General features: G+C 39.9%; 1 protein-coding gene across 21 annotated transcripts in view; it reads left to right on the forward strand.

Moving 5' to 3' along the window:
- Window positions 1-21,852, forward strand: part of PAM (peptidylglycine alpha-amidating monooxygenase) — a 223,586-nt gene that overhangs the window by 50,168 nt on the left and 151,566 nt on the right. The window lies entirely within an intron of this gene.

Consider the following 21,852-nt stretch of genomic DNA (forward strand, 5'->3'; position numbering starts at 1 on the left):
AATGCTGCATTTAATTTCATCACAGTACTGAAAAGTTGGAATTCAAGGATTTTGTGTATTAAATATTTTAGTAGTGATATTCCAGCCAAAACATACGTCTTTACTGCAGATTACCTGTACGTAGTTCTCCTATGGAAAAGGAGAATAAAAGACATTGGTATAGTTTGAATCATTTGGGGATAATTTATTACAGTAAAATAGAATATTATTGTTAGTAATTACAAACTGGTCATCGGGATCGGTAGGACTTGCCTGGCAGGAAAAGGCTGTGTGCTGGTTTCTCCAATGTTGAACCCTTGCTGCCTCTGTGCTGTTCATGGTTATTGGCAGAATAAAATATTGTCAACAAGAAATAGAAATTGAGAAGAGTAGATTATGCAGGGGAAAGATAAAATGGACAATCCAAGACACACGATAAAATTTTATTGTAACACATAAGCCAGGGTAGTAAAGCTGTTAAGTGCAGGCCATCTTTAATGCTGTCATAGGCTAGGTCTAAACTGGTGTGCAGCTCAGGTACTTATTATATGCTCATGCATGTGCCCTCATACTGACGCTGAGTGTACACATGTGTTGTGCTAGACATGGGTACAAGCTGTATACCTATGTCCACTCTGCTGCTTTTTTTGATACGTGCATTTGGCATTACCATTTATGGTGCAGTGTCCCAGGGTTCTGTGTGTTACAGGAGACTCTAGGAACTGCTTTGCAGTGTGCTGTTGGCACTGTCCACTGCCTTCACGTATTTGTTGATAACTGTTCCTGCTCACCTATCTCTCCTGCCCAACTTGGTGGAAGACCTAGAGCAAATGACCAATGATGTGTTTCTCCTCCCGCTCCTTCTTGCGGGTCAAATGTGCGCACATTACAGGTACACGACCGACGAGAATCTTGGGTGAATAGACTTGGACCTTTCTCACAAGTGGAAGATAGGTGACCAGGATGTTGACTGATTTACTGTCCCCCCATGACACAGAGACACAGGAGACTGCCAGTGTTGTGACTGTATGTCCATGGGTGGACTGCTGCTTTTAGACCAGGAGAACCCAGCACAGTATGGTGGTATCATACTGGGATGATGAGCAGTGGCTGCAGAATTTCAGAATGAGGAAGCAGATGTTCCTGAGTCCTGAGTGAGGAGTTGGGCCCCAACCCTAAGGCAGCAGAACACACTCTTCCCTAGACTCATACTGGTAGAGAAGCAGGTGGCTATTGCCCTCTGGAAACTGGCAATGCCAGACAGCTACTGGTCTGTGATAGACCATTTTGGGGTGGGAAAGTCCACTGTTGGGCTTGTTGTAAGTGTAAGTTTGTGAAGCTGTCCATATTCTCATCTATAGTCTGGAAGTGTCTGTAATTCCATGGGCAAGGTAATGATAGAAAGGTAAGGGAGGTGTAATTTTTGATTTGTAAAAATTTGAGAATTATAATTTCAGTGGTATCCCCCTCTGCTGACTAGCAGGAGGACTTGCACTTCCCTCCTGGCTCCCAGCTTCAGGTTCTCCGGTTGGTGGAAATTTTGTTAAGTGTTGTGGAAATGGGTCAAGTTATGTATCACTCAAAAGCGCTTTCTGCCTCAAACACAGTAGTACCAAACATGACAAACCTAGAACAATTATGTAGATAGATATTCAAGAAAATGTTTAAAAAACAATGTTTAACTATACTTTAACTCAGGCATTTCACACATGCAGCCCCCACAAAATTAAATTATGTCCATTGACTGACAGTGCTGTGTTTTCAGTTAATGCACAGAACGTGATACCTCATTACTTTTTATAATGTTACAGATTACTAATAAGGGAGGAGTGCTTCAAGTTGATTTGCTAGAAATTACTGGAATTCATCCACAAATGGTATGCACATCGTTACATAACATACATTAGATTACATACACTCCCGTAGTAAGGTATTATAGACTCCTTGTTTTTACTTTGGTCTTGATCATTTTTAGCCATCAATGGGGAGATGAGTACTGATTAGTAGCTTAGTCTTTGGAGAACACTAGCGTGGAGGACCTGGTTAAACACAACAGTTGGTATCACCTTACATGCTATAAGAAGTGCACCCATAAACTGAACTTGCCAAGGCAGGAGAGGAAGTACATCAAGCAACAGAAGAAAGTTGAAGATGCTGGGATAAGTGCTAGTTGTGGGAGAGACTGCCCTTATGTTATGTCCCATGGCCTATGTTTGGAGAAGAACACTGATTCTTCTGTTGTAAGTCAGAAGCCTGAAGGCATCCATTAAGTGCAGTTTCAACATGGGAGTGAAAAACTGTCTGAAGCAGTCACTCTTAGTGAAAACGTATGGAAAGTAAATTTAAGTGGGTGCGTTGACCCAAATGATGAATACAACATTGCATATTACGAATGCTACACCAAGAGTGTATGTAATGTGTTCTATCAAAAGGTAAAAGCAACAGAAACAAATACTGATTTTACTTCTGCAAAATGTGTGACTCAGCTGGAATTCATAAATTGCCTTGTAGAGGCTCTAATGGATGGGAAAGTGGTGGGAATGGCCAATGCGGAGGCTAAGTACACAGAAATATGTGCTTTGAACAGGAATGAAGAGGAATAAATGCTTAACAGGCTCTTAAAGCACTTACTGAAGACGAACTGTGGGATATGAATGTAGTTTTTAGAAATCTTATCTGCAGAAATGAATCACAGTGTATATCCTTAGCACCACATCTTTTGATGCTTTTATCAAAATTGGGAGTAAAGTGCTGATGTCAACAGTAATATGGAGACTGTTTGCAGCTGCTAAACTTTTATGGAAATGCAGTCATGTCACTGTTTGCTTGGCTCCTGGTCATGTGCAGATCTCAGCATGATGTTGATCTATGTGAGACTTTAGGAATGTATGAGTTCTCTATGGTACCACAATCGGTGTTTGAATGTGACAGAACAATGCATATGTGCCAGGTGAAAAGCAAACTAATACATATGTTGCATGATTTCCCCAAGTCAGCACCTATTGACAATATGACTAGTATCTTATGCTAGCAGAGGCCTTTCAGTGTAGCAGCCATAGATGATATAGCTGAGGTACAAGCTCTCAGCAGACCAGAAACTGTTAACATCTACTGAGATTTGGCTGGACTCCTCATGATGTGGCTGCAGAGAAAATACTGGACCTATGACAAAGTCCACCTCGTGTGACATATATGGAGATGAATCAATTAATAATATTACCAGAAAGATGAGACTCCATGGTATTGCACCTGTCCAGTACAACATCATTGACTCCACGAACATCTCCAATGTTACAGTGAAGATGCTATTGTCTCATAGTTGCACAAAGGAAGAGTTCACTGCATACCTTGCATGAAAAAGCCTGCAGCATGCTAGGAATTGCTCAAAGAATTCTGTCATATGGCAAAGCTTTAGAACATGGTATACAAAATTGCACCTGTAGCTCTTCAAGAGAATCTATCCTGATTTGTTGTCCCTATACTTCTGCTAACTGCAGTTCCGGACCAGTCTAAAGTAGACACTGCCATCTGTACCACCATGGGAGTTATTTCTATGACGTGAACATATGTCCATCAGGGACTGAAATGAACTACCAATAGTTTTCTTTTATTAGCTAAGACAGAATTTTAACAGAGTGAAAGTGCATTAAAACTTTGTGCTCATTTAGCCCTCTGAGCAGGTTTTTCATATACCTTTTTCCTTTTATAATTTAAAACCAACTCTAATATATTCAAGGGCAGAGTCACTCATTTTGCTTCCATGGATTTAAGTATTTTATAGAAGGTAGACTTCCTTTAAAAGACCTGCTAAGCTTTAGTTTTGGGATGTGTACTTTTGCTCTGAGTTAACTGATTCCTGTCCATTATAATCCCACCACTATACACAGGCCTGGCTTTAAAATTTTGGAGAGGACCAATGAGTTTTGTGCATGCAATAATGAACGAACTTTGGGAACACCTAGAATTTAAGGTAATAGTAGGCCACAAATTGCCTGTGGTGGAAGTTTTACATGACTCAGTCTAGCAATTGGGCATGAAAATATATCCATTTTCAGAATGGAAGGAACCTTAAAAACTGACTCTTAATACTTTTAATGTTTTCTAAAAATCAGTGAACTACATGCGTTACATGCCCCAGACATGTATTTGGGGATGATATGGTTTCTTCTGTTAAACTGACTTTCTACTGTGTGGTGGACCGTGGTATGTGGGGGCTAGTAGATTGAGCAAGGTAGAAAGTAGAGTGGCCGGCCTCCTGTCACCTCTTGTCCCTACTTTGGGTCTTACATCTGAAAAAATACAGGGTATAAGGAAAATGTGAAAATAAAATCTCTCACCTCAGAAGATGAATACTACTGTGGTGTACACCTAACTAGATAATAGTTATGGGAAGGTCTCAGGTGTCAACACTTAAGTCAGTTTTTCTGACGCTTGGGTTTATGCAATGGGAAATTAGATCTCATTTGAGCTGCTATTCAAGTGAACTGTGAAGACTTTCCTGTCTTCAAAAAAAGTTTCATTTCTTCCAGGTAAACATTTTACATCAATTTCGGTCTGATGCCAAGCTCCGTTTAAATCCCATTATCCAGATGAAATAAGCTACCTCCCTCATTCCTAGGTAGAGTTAATGTGATTAAAATCCATGTGTTTTTTCCTCAGCTACTATATTTCATGTGCTACCTGTGATTCTGTCCATCTGGGGACTCCATTATTTGCACAAAGAATTCACAGGTTTCACTTGGAAAAAGAAAACACTCAGCGTTTAGTTCAGTGAGGTTATGTTTACTATTGAACCATAGGCACCAACTCATTGGGTGCTCTGGAGCTCAAGCATCCACTGAAAAAAAAATAGGGGGAGCACAGTACCCGCAGGGCCGGATTCATCTTTTCTGGGCCCCAGCACCCGGACTGTGGCTCCTCCCTGAGGCCCTGCCCCTGCTCCGACCTGAGGCCCTGCCCCCATTCTGCCTCAAGGCCTCTTCCGTACAAGGCCTTACTTGCTGCTGAAACAGGTGGGAGGGGGAGAGAGGAGCACCCACCAGCAAAAACAAAAGTCAGCACCTGTGCATTGAACAGTCTACATTGGTGTATAAGCGTAAAGAAGAGAAGGATAAAATATATCCTTTCTGAGAACACGGGTGTACAACTGGGTAGATTGCTCAATGGAGATTATTTTAATCTGATTCACAATTTCAGGGAACGATCTTCAGTGAAATGGAGAACCTCTGTTTATGTGTTAGAGCCTAATTTTATAGCTGTGCTGCACAAGCCCATTGATTAACTAGGTAATGGATATTGTTACATTGCAAATTCAGTGACAGCGCGGCCCTGTAAATAATTCAGCAGATATATCTAAGATTTTCTATGGTTGGGTAATTTCTATGGATTTTAATAAAAACAAAAGATTTAAGCTTCTTATTTATAGCTATAGCAGACCTGGGACACCATATAGTATCATATTGGCATTTTAAGACTTATAGTTTACTATTATTCTTTAGGAATTCAGGAAACTTAAATCCACTTAGATTTCTAAAACTAAGATTAGATTTTATCTCATAGCAGTGCTATGTATTTCTTCCTTTTTCAGAAATGTAGCTCGCTCAGTTCTGAACACTGATATACAATTACCTATCTGCCTGATTTTAAGTGTTTGTTTGATAAGCCAGTAATGCTTTATGTTAGGAAATTGTATCTGAGCCTCTTAGAACTTTTCCCTTCACAACTTCAGTGTTGATGTATTTTTTTAAAATTAGTTACCATTATAAAAAATGTATTGATGTCAGTCCCTTCCAGTCTAGTTCATTTAAAAAAAAATCCTTTTCCTATGTATAAGCTATTTATAGCTAATCTATCTTCATAACCCTAAAATTCTAAGTAACTATGTTTTCACTTGCACTGCCAGGGTAAATATTTTCCTGTTTATCATTGTGGAGTGCATCTGTTGCTCATGTTCCAAACAGATTAGACTGAATGCTTTCTGTTCATTTCAAGAGGGTGGCAACATGAGGATGTAGTACAGTTTAAATGTATACAAGAAGATGGCACCAGTCCTACATAAACATACTCCATAAACCTGGAAATAAAAATAAGAATTTGTTATATTATGTCTAACTTTCTCCCTGCTATGAGTTCCCTATTTTTATATATCTTCCCATTTATCTCATTTAGATCACAGAGGAGATTGCTTGTGGCTTTCTAATTTTTTGTTGTTATTATTATTTATTATTATTTATTATTATTGTCTACTACCTCTATAAACTAAATAGAAGGGAAAATCAAAATTCTTGTCTAAATCCCATTGGAAGTAGTTGCCTTTGTTTATGCAGAGGACAAACACATTTGATGTGCTATAACAGTTTCTTATTTCATTTAATATCTGTTTTCACAGACTGTTTTTAAAGTTTTGATGATTTTCTAAGGATGCTATGAACTTTATATTGTCTTTATTATAAAAACGTACAATGCCAATCAGCACCTGATGGCTTCCTGAGTAATAGCATGTGGATAGGACATGTTTCAGAGCAGCTTTGGAACTCTTGTCCTTGATGCTAGTTGGGAACATCCAAAATACATTATGAACCTATTAATCTGCAAACAGGAAGGGCACAATATAAACTTTACTCTTGAAATCTGTATCCACTGGATGTAGAATGGTTAATGTAACCTTGACGAGAATTGTTGCTTCTTTGTCACCTTATTACTGCAGATCTATGCTGCAGCAGTCTCGTGCCCTGCTTCTTGTGCCTTGAGACTCTTGACAAAGTATTCAGTAAGGGGTACAGGTGCACATCCTGGGGTCAAACATTCTGGAATTGAAGATATAAAAGCCCTCATGCCATTACTATCCTCAATTCCTTTACTTCTGTTAGTCCAGTGGGTCTTGGCACTGACCCCAAAAATTTGTTTGTACTGAATTACTAGTGTAAGAATGGTTTCAGAGTAGCAGCCGTGTTAGTCTGTATTCGCAAAAAGAAAAGGAGGACTTGTGGTACCTTAGAGGCTAACCAATTTATTTGAGCATAAGCTTTCATGAGCTACAGCTCACTTCATCGGATGCATTCAGTGGAAAATACAGTGGGAAGACTTTTATATACATAGAGAACATGAAACAATGGGTGTTGCCATACACACTGTAACAAGAGTGATCACTTAAGGTGAGCGATTACCAGCGGGAGAGCGGGGGGGAGAAGGGGGGAGAGAATGAGTGTAAGAATGAGCTGTTTCCTAACATTTGATCTAAAGATCACATCTGTAGAACAACTACCTCTTTCTAAGGACCTGCCCTTTATTCGTCTCCTGAGCACAGAGCTGTTGTCTCAGAAGGGCGGGCAGGAGCTCTTCCTAGTTTAATAGATGTTTATCTGATAGTCCAGTTTGTGAGTTATTTGAGCAAATTTCACATTTCTCTGAGAGAATCAGATCTGTGTTTTAGGAATGTAGATCCTTTCCACTCAGCATCCACGTACTTTAAGTAGAAGTATATACAACTTTTTTAATGGTTTTTTTTTCTTCATATTCTTGATGCATTTGGGATTATCTTTGCTTATGACTAAAAAGCACACTTATCAGCCATCTCTGCCTGCCATATCCCTGTTTATGGAGGCTCGGTCCTTCTCATTCCTTAGTATTATTATCTATGTATGTTTCCTCAAATTTGTAAGCCTATAAATGTGGGACTTAAAATCTATTCCTTACAAGACTCATGAAGGCTTCAACTGAGCCTCTTCATTCATGTTCCCTCCTATTATCCATCATTCAAGGTTGGTTTCTTAGGTTCTGTAACATAAGACAGAGTTTCTGAGCTGCAGGCTTTGACAGACATTTTTGAAGCAACTTCTCTTAAGGATAGCATTATTTTTAGACCTCACAGTATTGCCAAGTTTAAGCATTCAAAAATCATGAGTAAGAATGAGATTTTACAAATACATCTTGGATTCTTTCTATTTGCTGTCTGTTCTTTGAGCCTCTAGGATTTGTTTTCAAGCTTTCCCCCACAATCACCAGGGCTAGAAATGTCATTTGTTTTTAATGAAACCCGAGATTCTCATGTAGTAACATGACTCAGGAACTGTGGCTTTAAGAAAAAATCATCAAATATTGTGAGATTCAGTTACAAAAGTTGGCCAACATTCACCTCATCCAGAAGTTTTTGACTACAATACTTTCCAAATTTTATATAAATCAATTAGTTTGTCTGTATTTTTATCTTCCTGAGTCTTTTAATAGCAATATGAGTATATCTTGGATGTTAGATGAGCAAATAGTTGCTAGCTAGAAGGAATGAAGTTGTTAAGGAAGTCTATTTATTTGTCACTTTTGATACAAAGATTAAGGGACCAAGTTATTTAAATTCAGGGATTAGACTAAATTTATTAAATTGGGCGGTCATCTGTGTTAGAACATCGGTGCCATTCCTTACCTGTAGGATTTAGAGCCTATTCTACTGTTATGATGGCAGACCTTTGCATCTTTTAATTACCAGTTTTGCACAGTTGAAATCTGTAAAGCTGACACCTGGAGTTCAGTTCAGATTCATGAAGAATTCTCTCAAAGTTGAGTTCAGAGCGAATGATCAATTTGTATTCTTTGCTGCCTTTAATTATAATACACCCAAGCCCTCCATGTGGGGACTGTCACTCTTGGTTCTTCTGTAGTATGGATTTGCAGAATTCCTGTGTCATGAAGGAGAAAGTTGATTTAACAGCATAGGCGTGAACTCTGTGGGTGCTGCAGGGCTGGAGTGGGGGTGGGACGGAGGTGGAGCAGGCGTGAGAAGAGACAGGGCTGGGGCTTGGGTGGGGGCGGGGCCTGGGGCAGACAGGGGGGTCAAGCACCCTCCGGCTAGAGAGGAAGTTAGTTCCTATGTTTAACAGTATGTGTGTAGTTCTAATGTATTGTCTCTGCAGATCTGTTCTTAACTTAAGCCCCTTCTCCCTTATTCATCAAAGATTTAAGGAATCTAAATTTAAAGGAACTAGAAATTATTAGAGGGCAAGCACCTGCATTCTTGATTCCATAGTGCTGGATCTGAAGTACAAGTGTATGAACTCTTTTTATGGACTAGTGTGTCTCTTGGACTGCAGGTAGTTTCTAGCTGCCCAAATGAGCAATGTTGAAAGGAAAATGCTTTTTTGAAGAATAAAGCAAGTGCATATGTGCTGCATATTTTAAATGAATATTTCTTTGCTAGAATTGGCCTGAAATGTAACTTTTCACAGCAAGAAACAACTGGTTTAATGTTAATATACCAAGTTAAGAATTTAAATCACCAACTGTGTGGATGGTGCTGCACAAAATCAAAGAATGTTATCTGCTTTCTAACAAGGGGAAAATTCTTTGATCCAGTACGGTACAGAGAGAGTGAGGATATAAATTGATAATTCACATATAGTATAGGCTTTTGAGTGAAAAAGTAGTATAAAGTATACAGATAGTAGAATGCATAAGGACAATATGACTAGAAGTTTCAATAACTGAATATTCAGAATCCTGCACTCAAGTGAGATGCAAAGCACCAGTTATAGAAAATTGTACTTATAAATGTTCCTATCATGTGATTTAATATTACACTTGCATACTTAAGACATTTTTAAAATACTAGTTTTAAAAGATTGTAGACAAATGTCCACCTTTAATGGGTATCAAAGTAAAGTAAGTAACATATTGGTAGGGCCCTACCAAATTCAGGGTCCATTATAGTCAATTTCACGGCCATAGGATTTTAAAATTGGTAAATTGCCTCTTTTCAGATGTTTAATTCTGAAATTTCACAGTGTTGCAACATGGGGGGGGTCCTGACCCAAAAGGGGATAGCGTGTGTGGGGGTGTCATGCGATTGCCACCCTCACCGCTATGCTGCCTGAACTCTGAAGGCTGCAACTATGGAGCTTCCTGCATCCGCAGGAGGTTCCCAGAGTTGGTCTGGTCTCCCCTCCCACCCGCCCCCCTCACAGCACCTATGTAGGGGAAGAGCAAGTCCAGTCCCTCCCCTGCCCAGCTGGAGCTAGGAGTCCTCTTTGCTGGGGCCCTCCCAACACCACAGGGAAGATCAGATCCAACTCCAGAAGCCTCCTCCAGCTGCAGGAACCTGTGAGGCTGCTGCTCAGTCCCAGAGAGTGTCCTGCAGCAGGGTGAGGTATCTGGAGTTAGGTCTGCCCCACCCCCACCCCGCAGCAGCTGTGCAGGAGATGGATAAGTCCTGTCTCTCCCCTGCCCAGCCAGAGGTAGGAGACCCCTTTGCTGTGGCACTCCTAGGAACAAGGGGACATTTGGCTTATTTTTCGGTCTGTGATGCGTTGTTCACAGCTGTGAAATTGGTAGGGCCCTACGTACTGGGGATGGCAATGCAATATGCTCTAGGGAAGTGGTGGTAATGCCTATTTTAAATTTCCCTAAACTTTCTATTATAAAAATTATTGTGACCTTCTCGTAGGAGATCTCTGTGAGGATTCTCAGGGCACTCTGGGCTGTCTCTCACCTTGTTTCCTCTGGCCTCTAGTGTGATGGAGTCTTGCCTGTGCCTGGCCAATACGTCAGCTCCCTAACACCACCAGCCATTCAGCCACTCGAGCACTCACTTCTGGGCTATGCGTGCCCTGTCTTCAACTTGCAGGTTAACAATAGGCACATCCCAGTCCAAAAAAAGAAAAGGAGTACTTGTGGCACCTTAGAGACTTACCAATTTATTTGAGCATAAGCTTTCGTGAGCTACAGCTCACTTCATGGGATGCATGGATGCTGTAGCTCACGAAAGCTTATGCTCAAATAAATTGGTAAGTCTCTAAGGTGCCACAAGTACTCCTTTTCTTTTTGCAGATACAGACTAACACGGCTGCTACTCTGATCCCAGTCCAAGAATCCCTTTGAAGCATTCCTCTGTGATATCTAGCTCCTGACACTGGGCTACTAACAAAAATCTAAGATCCCAGTTTACCTTAAATCACTGCTGCTGTAAACCACACAGCACCTGTGAGCTCTTACAATGAAACAATAGTAGGTTTGTTTTAAAAAATAAAGTAACTAGAAATAAGAGAGAGTGGTGGAAGCAAATGGTAACAAAATGAAATAATAAAACATCAACCTGAGTCTATACCTATTAATAATTACGTTTCCTAATGAAAACTTCCCAAAAAGTTCAGTCTGTTGAAGCCTCTGATGGTTTTCCATTGAAACTCTTAGTAGTGTGCAAGATTAAACAGTTGAGCCTTGCATCACATTGTGGGCTTAACAGGATGGGGTAACAATTCCCCTTGCCTGAACGGATCCTCACCAAGAAATATTTTCCCCGGTGACTAATTTAACTTCCAGAAATGGAGACAGTTTCATCTTCATTGTAATTGACATCTTTCACCTGGCACAGTCATCTCTTTCACAATCTTAGATTACTTGATGGAAAGACATCAGAGGGCTATCTGAGTTCCATCAAGTTTCATTTAGATCAGTAACGGCTTTGCACTCACCAGTAGGTTTCTCGATTTTCTTTTTCCACACATCCAGCCACAACAGGGTCTTATGAATCGCTTTCTTCAAATTAGAGATCTCAGTCTTGTTCTTAACTGTCTTATGAAACAGCCATTTGAACCATGAGCTATGTGCTCCCTGTTACATTTGTCTATTAAGACATCCTTTTTGATGGCCATCGCTTCTTCTCAAAGGGTTGCTGAGCTTGAAGCTTTAATGGCAGTCCCTCTGTTCACTGTGTTCTCTAGGGAGAAGATATAGTTAAGACCACATCCCAATTTTTTTATGCAAGATTTCTTCTGAGTTTCATGTTAACCAGACTATTCACCTTCCTGTTGTCTTTCTAAAGCTGCATCAGATTATCCAGGAAGCTACCTTCCATATACTTGATGTCAGAAAAGCTCTAGGCTTTTTCTTGCACAGAACCAGACGATTTAGAAAGTCCCCTAGGCTTCTTATGTCTATTGCAGATAGGTCTAAGGGATCCACTCCAAGCAGAGACATACTAAATGGAACTCTGGGTATATTTTTACCTGTTTGGCTCACATCCAACTTCCTCTACAAGTGACTGCATATTCTGCTAGATCTCAGTCTACATCTGTAGCTTTATTCAAGGATGTTCTGGTTGCTGAAATCTGCAGAGCTGCAACAGGGACCTTGGTGCATACTGTTTCCAATCATTATGCTTTGGTTCACAATGCTAGATTGGATACTGCAGTAGGCAACACAGTTCTCTCTTCAGTACTGGACTCTGTTCTGAACCTCCTGCCCCCTTAGGGTGGGGTTACTGCTTGGAAGTTACCTAAAGTGGGGCACTCATGGAACACACGTCTCAAAGAAATCCAGGTACTCCACAAGGTACCTCTCCTTCTGGTAGTTTAGACCCCAAATCTAGTCACACATCCACGTTGCCTCTCTGAAAGAGCCAGTTATTATTATTCTTGTCTTTGTCCTTAGCTTTGTTGTCTGTTATATGGGTAACACACTGTTTCCATGTGTGTTAAGCTGTTTGATATTTCTGTTTACCTGCTTCATTTAATGTGCGACCATGCCTTCATTTCTGCACACCATCCAAATTCTAAACTGAATATAGAATTGATTTTCTCCTGGGGTTTTCCATGGCACTCATCATTGTCATATCTGAGTGCTTCATAAGTACTAATGATTTTATCTTTATAACTCCCCTGAGACAAAAAGAGGGGGACTGTGTGTATTATCCCTATTTACTAAGTGGGAAAAATTGAGAAAAAGACCAAGTGACTTGCCTGAGGCTGCACAGTGATTTAGTGGCAAAACCATGATTAGAACTCAGGACCTGCTGACTCCCCACCCTGTTATAGTTTCACCCTGGCATGCTACCCTCCTGGCAGAAATACTGAATATCCACAACTTCCATTAATCTGTGTGTCAGTTGCAAGTGCTCAGTACTACTGAAAATCTGGCCCAAGGCATCTCAAGTTGGGCAGCTAGAAAACAAGGAATCACAATTAGTAGGCGCCTGTTAAAAATTTTGATTTAAGTTGCTTGCCTGGCATTGCGTAGGAATCTCTGTCAGAGACAGGAATAGAGGCCAGTTCTCTGATGGCATCATAGAAAATAGGGCTGAAATGGACCTTGAGAAGTTGACTCCAGCCACTGCACTGAAGCAGGACCAAGTAAACCTAGACCATACCTGATCATGTTTGTCCAGCCTGTTCTTAGAAATCTCCAGGGATGATTCCTTGCAAGCCTATTCCAGAGCTTAACTACCCTTATAGATAGAAGGTTTTTTCTAATATCTAATCTAAATCTCCCTTGCTGCAGATGGAGCCAAGTACTTTCAGTGGACATGGTATACAAATGATCATCGTCCTCTGTATAACACTCGTAAACATATTTGAAGATTGTTGTCAGGTACTCCCTCAGTCTTCTTTTCTTAAAACTGAACACGTGCCCGGTTCTTTTGGCCTTTCCTCATAGGTCAGGTTTTTCTAAACCATTTTTTATGATGTTGCTCTACTCTGGACTCTCTTCAATTTGTCCACATCTTCCTTAATATGTGGTGCCTAGAACTGGATGCAGTATTCCAACTGAGGCCTCACCGGTGCCAAGTAGAGCAAGACCGCTACCCCCTGTGCCTTACATATGACACTCCTGTTCACGTGTACTCCAGAAGGATATTTTCTCAGCTGTATCACACTGTTGCCTCATGTTCAATTTGTGATCCACAGATTTTTTTCAGCAGTCAGTTTTATTCCCTATTTTTAGTTGTGCATTTGATTTTTTCTTTGTAGTACTTTGCACTTGTCTTTTATTGAATTTCATCTTGTTGATTTCAGAAAAATTCTCCAATTTGTCAAGGTTATTTTGAATTCTCACCCTGTCCACCAAAGTTCCTGCAATCCCCTCCCAGCTTGGTGTCATCTGCAAATTTTATAAGCATACTCTCCACTTCATTATCCAAGTCATTAATGAAAATATTGAATAGTACTGTACCCAGGACTGACCCCTGTGGCACCTCACTGGATACGCACTCCTTGATTGACAGTGAACCATTGATAATTGTTCCTAGAGTATAGTCTTTCAATCAGTTTTGCCCCTATCTTAAAGCAATTTCATCTAAAGCATATTTCCCTAGTTTGCTTATGAGAATGTCATTTGGGATTGTGTCAAAAGCCTTACATCCAGGAGGATGGACAAAAACACAACCAGGGCTCCTGACTCCTTCACCCTTGCTCCCAACACCCTACAGTCACTGCTGATCAGCTCAGGATCATACCTGGCAGTATCATTAGTGCCCACATTGATAAGCAGCATGGGGTGTTGCTCAGAGGGATGGATGAACGTTGGCAACCTTTATGTAACCTCGTGGATACAGGCTCCAGGCAGGCAGCACACCTCCCAGGACATCATGTCAGGTTGGCAGGTGGGTATGCCCATCCCTCTAAGAAGGGAGTCCCTGACCACCAGCACCCTCTGTCCCCTCCTGTAGGGTACAAGGGCTGTCAACCTCCCAGCCTTCGGATGAGGTGGCTCCTCCTCCTCAGCCAATGGGGTCTGCTCGTCATCTGTTGCCATTACAGAATTGCCAGTTCTTGACTGCAGTGAACGTGGTACCTGGGTGGGTGGGGGTGGAGCACTGTCTGCTGCCCAAGCTGGTGAGCAGCCAGTCTCCTCCCTGTAGAGCCACTGGTTCTCTCCTTCCTCTTCCAGTGCAGATGTAGTCATCTGTAGTTGGCTAACCGTCTCCATCCCAGATGTTTCCATGTGTGTCATGTTGAAGAAGTTCTCATGCTTCTGGATGCTACATAGATGAGCCGTCTCCTCTTGCAGCTCTCTTTCGTGCTTACTGGGGGACTTCAGTAATAGATACTTCTCACATTAGGAGGTTTCCTCTGCCTGGCTTTCATTGGTAGGGACATGCAGCCAGCATTCCCAGCAAGTCAAGACCAGGGACTTGGAGGAAGCCTGTATGATCAGGATGCCAGTCTGGCAGGACCCCCATAGGATGCAGGCAGAGGAAAGGCTAGCAGCAGTTTGGCGACACAACCTTTCCCTCCCACTGTGGGTTCTCCCTCATGGAATGCCGGCACATTAATGACAGGAAATACCCTTCTTGGATGGTATTAAGCTGCTTTAACTGCATGACAGTCTTTCTCTGCTCAACTTACAGGTTTTAGAGCAAAAGAGGCAGGAATCCTACAGACAACACCCCTATCTTTCACTATATTGTCTGATTCATTCCCTGAACACCATCTATGCTGTGCATAGAATGCTAATGATCATTCAATTAGAGACTGTCAGAATGAGTACATGGTGATAGAAAGAAGATGCAACCTTAATTCTGACATTCTCAGTAGGGGTTTGTGCTAGAGTTAGACCCTCCTAGTCCCAGTTCTCAAGATAATAAAGGAGAGGAAACTAAATTAACAAAAAAAGAGCAGCACCAGCTCCTCTGTCCTACCTCTGTGTGCTTCCTAGAGATGAACAAAGCTTGGATCTCTGCTTGCTCCTTTCTGGGAGCTGAGGATGAAAGGTCTGTCCACTTCCGCAGGCTGATCCCTTCTGAACTAGACTTCTCTCTTTTTAAGTGTCCTCCTCCAAGACTGGCATGTTTCACAAGTGAGATGGAGCAGGGCTGTCTGAGCCCAAAGCTGCTCTTTAACCCCTTCTTGCCTGGTAAAGGGTTTGTACCTTCTGTCATGTGCATAATCCATTGTAATTGTTTTCCCTGTGGTCAATTATTTACTTAAATTTTCCTTTACTGTGGGTCTTAACATAGAGAAATAGAGGAGAGAAAAATTTTTTTTAAAGGTAATTGTAAACCCGCAGAGACGGGAAGAGGACTCAGAAATGTTTTCCAGGGTACTGGAAACTGTTCCTAACTAATTTTTTTTTAAATTGACTAGAATTCCATTTGACTGTTTGTTTAAGAAGAAACTTCATTGAAGAGAACGGAGAACTCTGTAGCCAACAAACTGAGCTCCTTTTTAATTAAATTAAATTTTACAAATGTCTTCTATTTAATGGTTTTAAAGCATTATTAAAATATTATAAAAGCTCCTTTAAGATATGGATACCCAAGTCAAAAATGGAACTATAAGGACTGTTAGATAATTGTAAAAAAACAAAACACAACATCATAATGCTTTCTACAGATGATCTGCAAAGCATAAGCACTAGCTGTCTTTGAAATAAGTCTTATGCGGATCAGAACGCTGTTACACACTTGGTTAGAGGAAGCACAACAGTATGTATAATTCACTCTGAAGTATGTAAGAATTTTATCTTAAGGGCTACTTAATTTTATAAGATATTGTACACAATTTCATTTTTATTTTTTCTTTACATGTATTAAAGCTAATTTTTGCACACTATTTCAAAATGTATGAACTGCATAATAAATATGCTTTTTAGAAACCATTTCCCAATTGGGCTGGGAAGATCAAATGAGAGAAAATAAATGTTGAGTTGTGCTCTATGCACATAATTTGTGTAATTTTGTTAGTTGTTTTTCTCCCCCTTAGATGTGGACATCTGGAATTTTAAATTCTTTTTAGGGATCCTGCTGACTGTTAATCATTTCTGTGCTTTTTGTTAAATGGAGTATTTCTTGCATGTTTCCTGCTGGGAAAATGGAGTAGCTTTAGAACAGGACGTAACTGGATACTGTACCTATCTGAGAAGTCTACTGCATTATCATCAACCAGTAAATGCTTTCCAGTACAGTGTGAAATTCTCCTGAGGACTGTAGAATGCAGATTCACAATTTAAAGGGAAGAGATGATGTATGCTGCTAAAAAGGGGTGTGTTTTGTCGTCTTGGGTGAAACCCACAAACACTGAACTTTTTACACATGGTGTGAAGTAGGAGAGCATCTAATGATACTGGTCAAACATTAAAGCTTTCATGAAAAATTTGTTTGGTAATGTTTTCTGTGGGGATAGTCAAAGAACAGAGAAGTTTGAAGACCAAGGAATGCACTTAATTGAAATATATCATTGGTACAGTATACTTTATATAGATACAGATGTGTTATGAATGTAATAGAGGCTGCTAGCCTCTATTATATTTTATATCTGTTTGAACAGACTCTGGCTATGTTGGTTCATTATACCATCCTGACATAACAGAGTTGGGAATGGTTTTCTAGGGGGAGAGGATCTACAGTGTGGGCTGAACAGTTCTAAGGGATCTTAAGAGAAGCAAAATCTAACAGAAAAGTCTTGAACTGAACTTGTTTATTTGAGCATAAGCTTTTGTGAGCTACAGCTCGCTTCATCGGATGCATTCAGTGGAAAATACAGTGGGGAGATTTATATACATAGAGAATATGAAACAATGGATGTTACCATATACACTGTAACAAGAGTGATCAGGTAAGGTGAGCTATTACTGGCGGTGGGGATATTCCAATTCAGCAGTCTCTCGTTGGAGTCTGTTTTTGCAGTCTTTTTGTTGTAATATTGCGACCTTTAGGTCTGTAATCGAGTGACCAGAGAGATTGAAGTGTTCTCCAACTGGTTTTTGAATGTTATAGTTCTTGACGTCTGATTTGTGTCCATTTATTTTTTTACATACATACACTCATTGTTTCATGTTCTCTACGTATATAAATCTCCCCACTGTATTTTCCACTGAATGCATCCCATGAAGTGAGCAGTAGCTCACGAAAGCTTATGCTCAAATAAATTTGTTAGTCTCTAAGGTGCCACAAGTCCTCCTTTTCTTTTTGCGAATACAGACTAACACGGCTGCTAATCTGAAACCTGAACTTGTTTTGTTATTAAAGCCAAATGCCAGGAAGGGAATGGGGCTTTACCTCTGCATAGTGTGGATTTTGTTTTAAAGCTGGTTGAGAGGCACCTACTCATACAGTATTATAAAATTCAAAAAGAGCTTTGAGAAATGGAAAATGCTGTGCTTTGCAAAAGAACATCCTATTTTGAAAGATAAAAAGCTCTGGAAGAGCAGAAAGAATGCCCCTTCACCCCCCATAAAAGTCTGTGTGGTGGCTGGGATACAGATGCAGTTGAATAATTTGCAACTGGCTATTCTGCCATCCAACCGTCCTGTTACATTTTATAAAATCCCTTAATTTCACAGCACCCCATGTATTAGGTAAGTGTCAATCAATATCCACATTTTACTGATGCAGAAACTTGAGTTGCACAGGTTAAATGCTTTGTTGAAGATCACATGTGCCATCTGTGGTGGAGCTGGAAAAAGAACCTAGGTGGTCTCACTCAGTATCGTGTGTTTAATATTTATGAAACAAGAAGACAAACAGCATTTGTGAAAGAAAAATTAAAAACTGGAAACGGGCACTGTGTAAGCTTCCCAGATAAAGCTTTATTGGTCTACTTGACTGTGGCCATTTGCCTCTCTTCCTTGCATCCTTGTCAAAGGAGAGAATACCAATTGCAGTGAATTGTTTGGTGTTTTTGTGCTGTGGACAAAAGATTTTAAGGGCTAAATTGAGACTACCAAACAATTGCAACCCTTTTTCAGATGTGTTCTTGCGGTCGACACTGAACTATTGGAGTGACCAAGTTCCTGTCTGCACTTCCATTCTTCAATATTGATAATTCATTCCTTCTTGTTGTTCCTCTGAACTGCTTGCTTTGGATCCTTATAAACTTATATTCCGATAGTATTGTTAATCTGATTTGTATTTTATCATTATGGAATTCTAGCTTCTTGGCCACTTTTTCAACCTAGTCTGTCAGGGCCTCATCCTCTTCCTAGCTGCTCATGACTGTTTTTCCACTCTCCCACATTCCCCCTCCTGCCCTAAATAATTCTCATTTTCCTTTCTGTCCCTTTGGCTCTAGTTTCTCTCATATTATTTCCATCCTTTTACTTCTTTTCTCTTGTGCCCTCTGGAGAACCCATGCAACTTGGAAGCAAAACCACAGTTATCAAGATATGCATATAATGAACCTAAGTAACAGTATAATCTTCTTATTGTATCCCTTGTCCTCATTTTTCTCCCTCTCACTGCCTGGTACTCTCACTCATTGCATCATCTCTGAAATTAGAGTGCAATCTCCTCAGGACTGAGCAGTATATCCTGTTTTCTTTTTTAAAGTAGGTAATACACTTTAGATACTGTGTGTGTGTGTGTGTGTATATATGTATGTGTGTGTGTATATAATATATATATATATATATATATATATATAAACAAACCCCAGTAATTTACTGGTGAAATTCCACTAAGGTCTGATTAGCTACACACAGTTTGGATGTGCAGTATGACACTTGTGCATGCAATTGTGCCAATTTATTGCAAGTTTCTCTCTCTCTCTTTAGTAGAATATATAATCATTGGATACAGATGTAATTGTCTCAGTCACCATTCATTTAAATTTTAGCTTTGTTAGATAACAGTAGGTTATCTTTCTAGCTCTTGTGGGTACTCTTCTATAGGCAGTGAATCATCAGACTTATAAAGCATGTTTTCTTGCATGTCAGGTTATTCTGATTTGCACAGACTATTACTATGCATAACTCTGCAATGAACACTGAAAGCTACTGAATATAGCGGAAAACATTTCAGTGTGCTGATTGCCTCAGTAGTGTGAGATGCCATTAACAGTAAGTTTATCAGTAGTCTCCTCTAAAGATTGGGTTCAGTTAGTGGATGGATATTTATAATAAAGTTTGCTGCACAAAATCTCAAATAATGTTTTAGTAAAAATTACCAAAGATTTGTTTCATAGATGCTGAAAAATACTTTGTCAAAATTTATATCTCATGAATTTGAGAATAATTTCCTACACTGTAAGATTACGCAAATGACAGTAAATATATTCCTTATTTCTGCCTCTAAGTTTTTTATAGCTCTTGTGTTGTAGATATATACTTATAGGGTGTTCAGCTTGTGAAAGTGAAGGATAACATTAGGTAGTATTAGGTAACTTGGGTTTTTTGCTCTCTACTTTGTACAGTCTCATAAGAATGACCATACTGTGTCAGACCAAAGGTCCATCTAGCCCAATATTCTGTCTTCCGACAACAGCCGGTGGCAGATGCTTCAAAGGGAATGAACAGAACAGGGCAATTGTCAAATGATCCATTCCATCATCCAGTCCCAGCAGCTGGCAGTCAGAGGCTTAGGGATACCCTGAGCATGGGATAGCATCCATGACCATCTTAGCTAATAGCCATTGATGGACTGTCTTCCATGAACTTCTCTAATTCTTTTTTAAATCTAGTTATAGTTTTGGTCTTCACAGTATCCCCTAGCAATGAGTTCCACAGGTTGACTCTGTGTTATGTGAAGAAGTGCTTCCTTTTTTTGTTTGTTTATTTAAACCTGCTATTAATTTCATTGGTGACCTATGGATCTTGTGTTATGTGAAGGGATAAATAACACTTCCTTATTCACTTTCTTCACACCATTCATGATTTTATAGATCTCTGTCATATCCCTCTGAAGTAGCAAACCAAATATAATTCGATAATAGCCAGCTAGGTGCATTCCAACTTTTTAAACCCTTTCAAGTCAGGATATTAGGGTAACATGGTTCATTTCTTTAAATGTTTTTGCTTCTAGCACTCAGATTAGTGCTATGAAGATTATGTAGCACATTGCAGAAAATCCATAAAAATTAAATAAATAAAAAGCCCAAAATGGTCACATGAGTAACTACTGACACGACAGCATTTCTTTAGCTCGAAAAGCTTCAGTAACTGAGATTCTGAATAAGTTTGCTTTTTTTTTTAATGTCCCACTCCTATGGGTGGGGAAAGTGCCATAATGGTTTCTCATAAAAGATTCTTCATTAAACTTTGAATTTACCCATATTGAGGAGAAGAGGTGATCAGAACTTACATTTCTCTTCTCCTCCATGTGATCACACACACTCATGATTTTTTTTAAAGGCTGTCTGATGTACATTGGCTGAGAATTCTCTTTTAGTATAATCAAAGTGCCAGGATGCTGTACAGTTAGTGACCCATAACCTTATAATTAACATTTAAGCGTATGGTTATCTGCCTTCTTTTAAGGGATCAGATTTTTGTCCGAGGCTTGTCTCTCATATGTCTCTTATTTTGTTAGTTGTTACTCACTTTAGTTCCAGAACTCCCTATTTTCCCTGTACCTGCTACCACAACCTGCCCACATACCCCACCCACATCCACACCCCGTACCCTACCACCCCCCCCACATCCACACCCCGTACCCTACCACCCCATACTCCCCCACACTCCCTGTACCCTACCACTACAGCCTCCCTGCCCCCAAACTTGTCTACATCCACACCCCATACCCTGCACCCCCATACCCTGCCCAACCCCCTATTTCCCCCCTCCCCCCTCCCCCCCCCCCCCCCCGCCATTTGCCACTGTTTTTGGTATTCCTTCACTTTGATTCTTGAAAATCATGCACATCACAAATAAAGAATCACGAAACTAAAGTCATGGACAGTTACTTATAGTATGAATATTGGGGACGTCTTTGTCCTACACTTGGGCCTTGGCAGGTTAAGAGCTAGGGGTTTGAGGTCTGAATATGGTTATTTCTCAGTAACCATATACTTTGTATCGTCTTCAAATGAATAAAATACATGCAAATGAATATTATGGTTAAATTATGTATTTTTTATATTCAAAATGAAATGCAGTTTACTTTAAATACAGTAATTTAAGTTAAACATTTCATTTTAGATATTTTATTATCTTTCTTTATTTGGTTTCTTTCATCACAGTCTCGGGTTGCTGGCAAAAAAGTTAATTTATCCTTTAAAATTTATTTTATAAGAAACACCGGATCATATTTCAGAATTTTTATACGTTCTTTAGAATTTGATGTTTGTATTTACTGCTGGAAGTGAAATTTTCAAACTGATTTTTTCCACTTCCCTTTGGAGAGAACTAGTCCATCTGCAATATCACATGGATTATTTGGTAGTTGTGTTTCTTAAA

Source organism: Chelonia mydas, chromosome 5, assembly GCF_015237465.2.
Source record: "Chelonia mydas isolate rCheMyd1 chromosome 5, rCheMyd1.pri.v2, whole genome shotgun sequence".
Classification (NCBI taxonomy): domain Eukaryota; kingdom Metazoa; phylum Chordata; order Testudines; family Cheloniidae; genus Chelonia; species Chelonia mydas.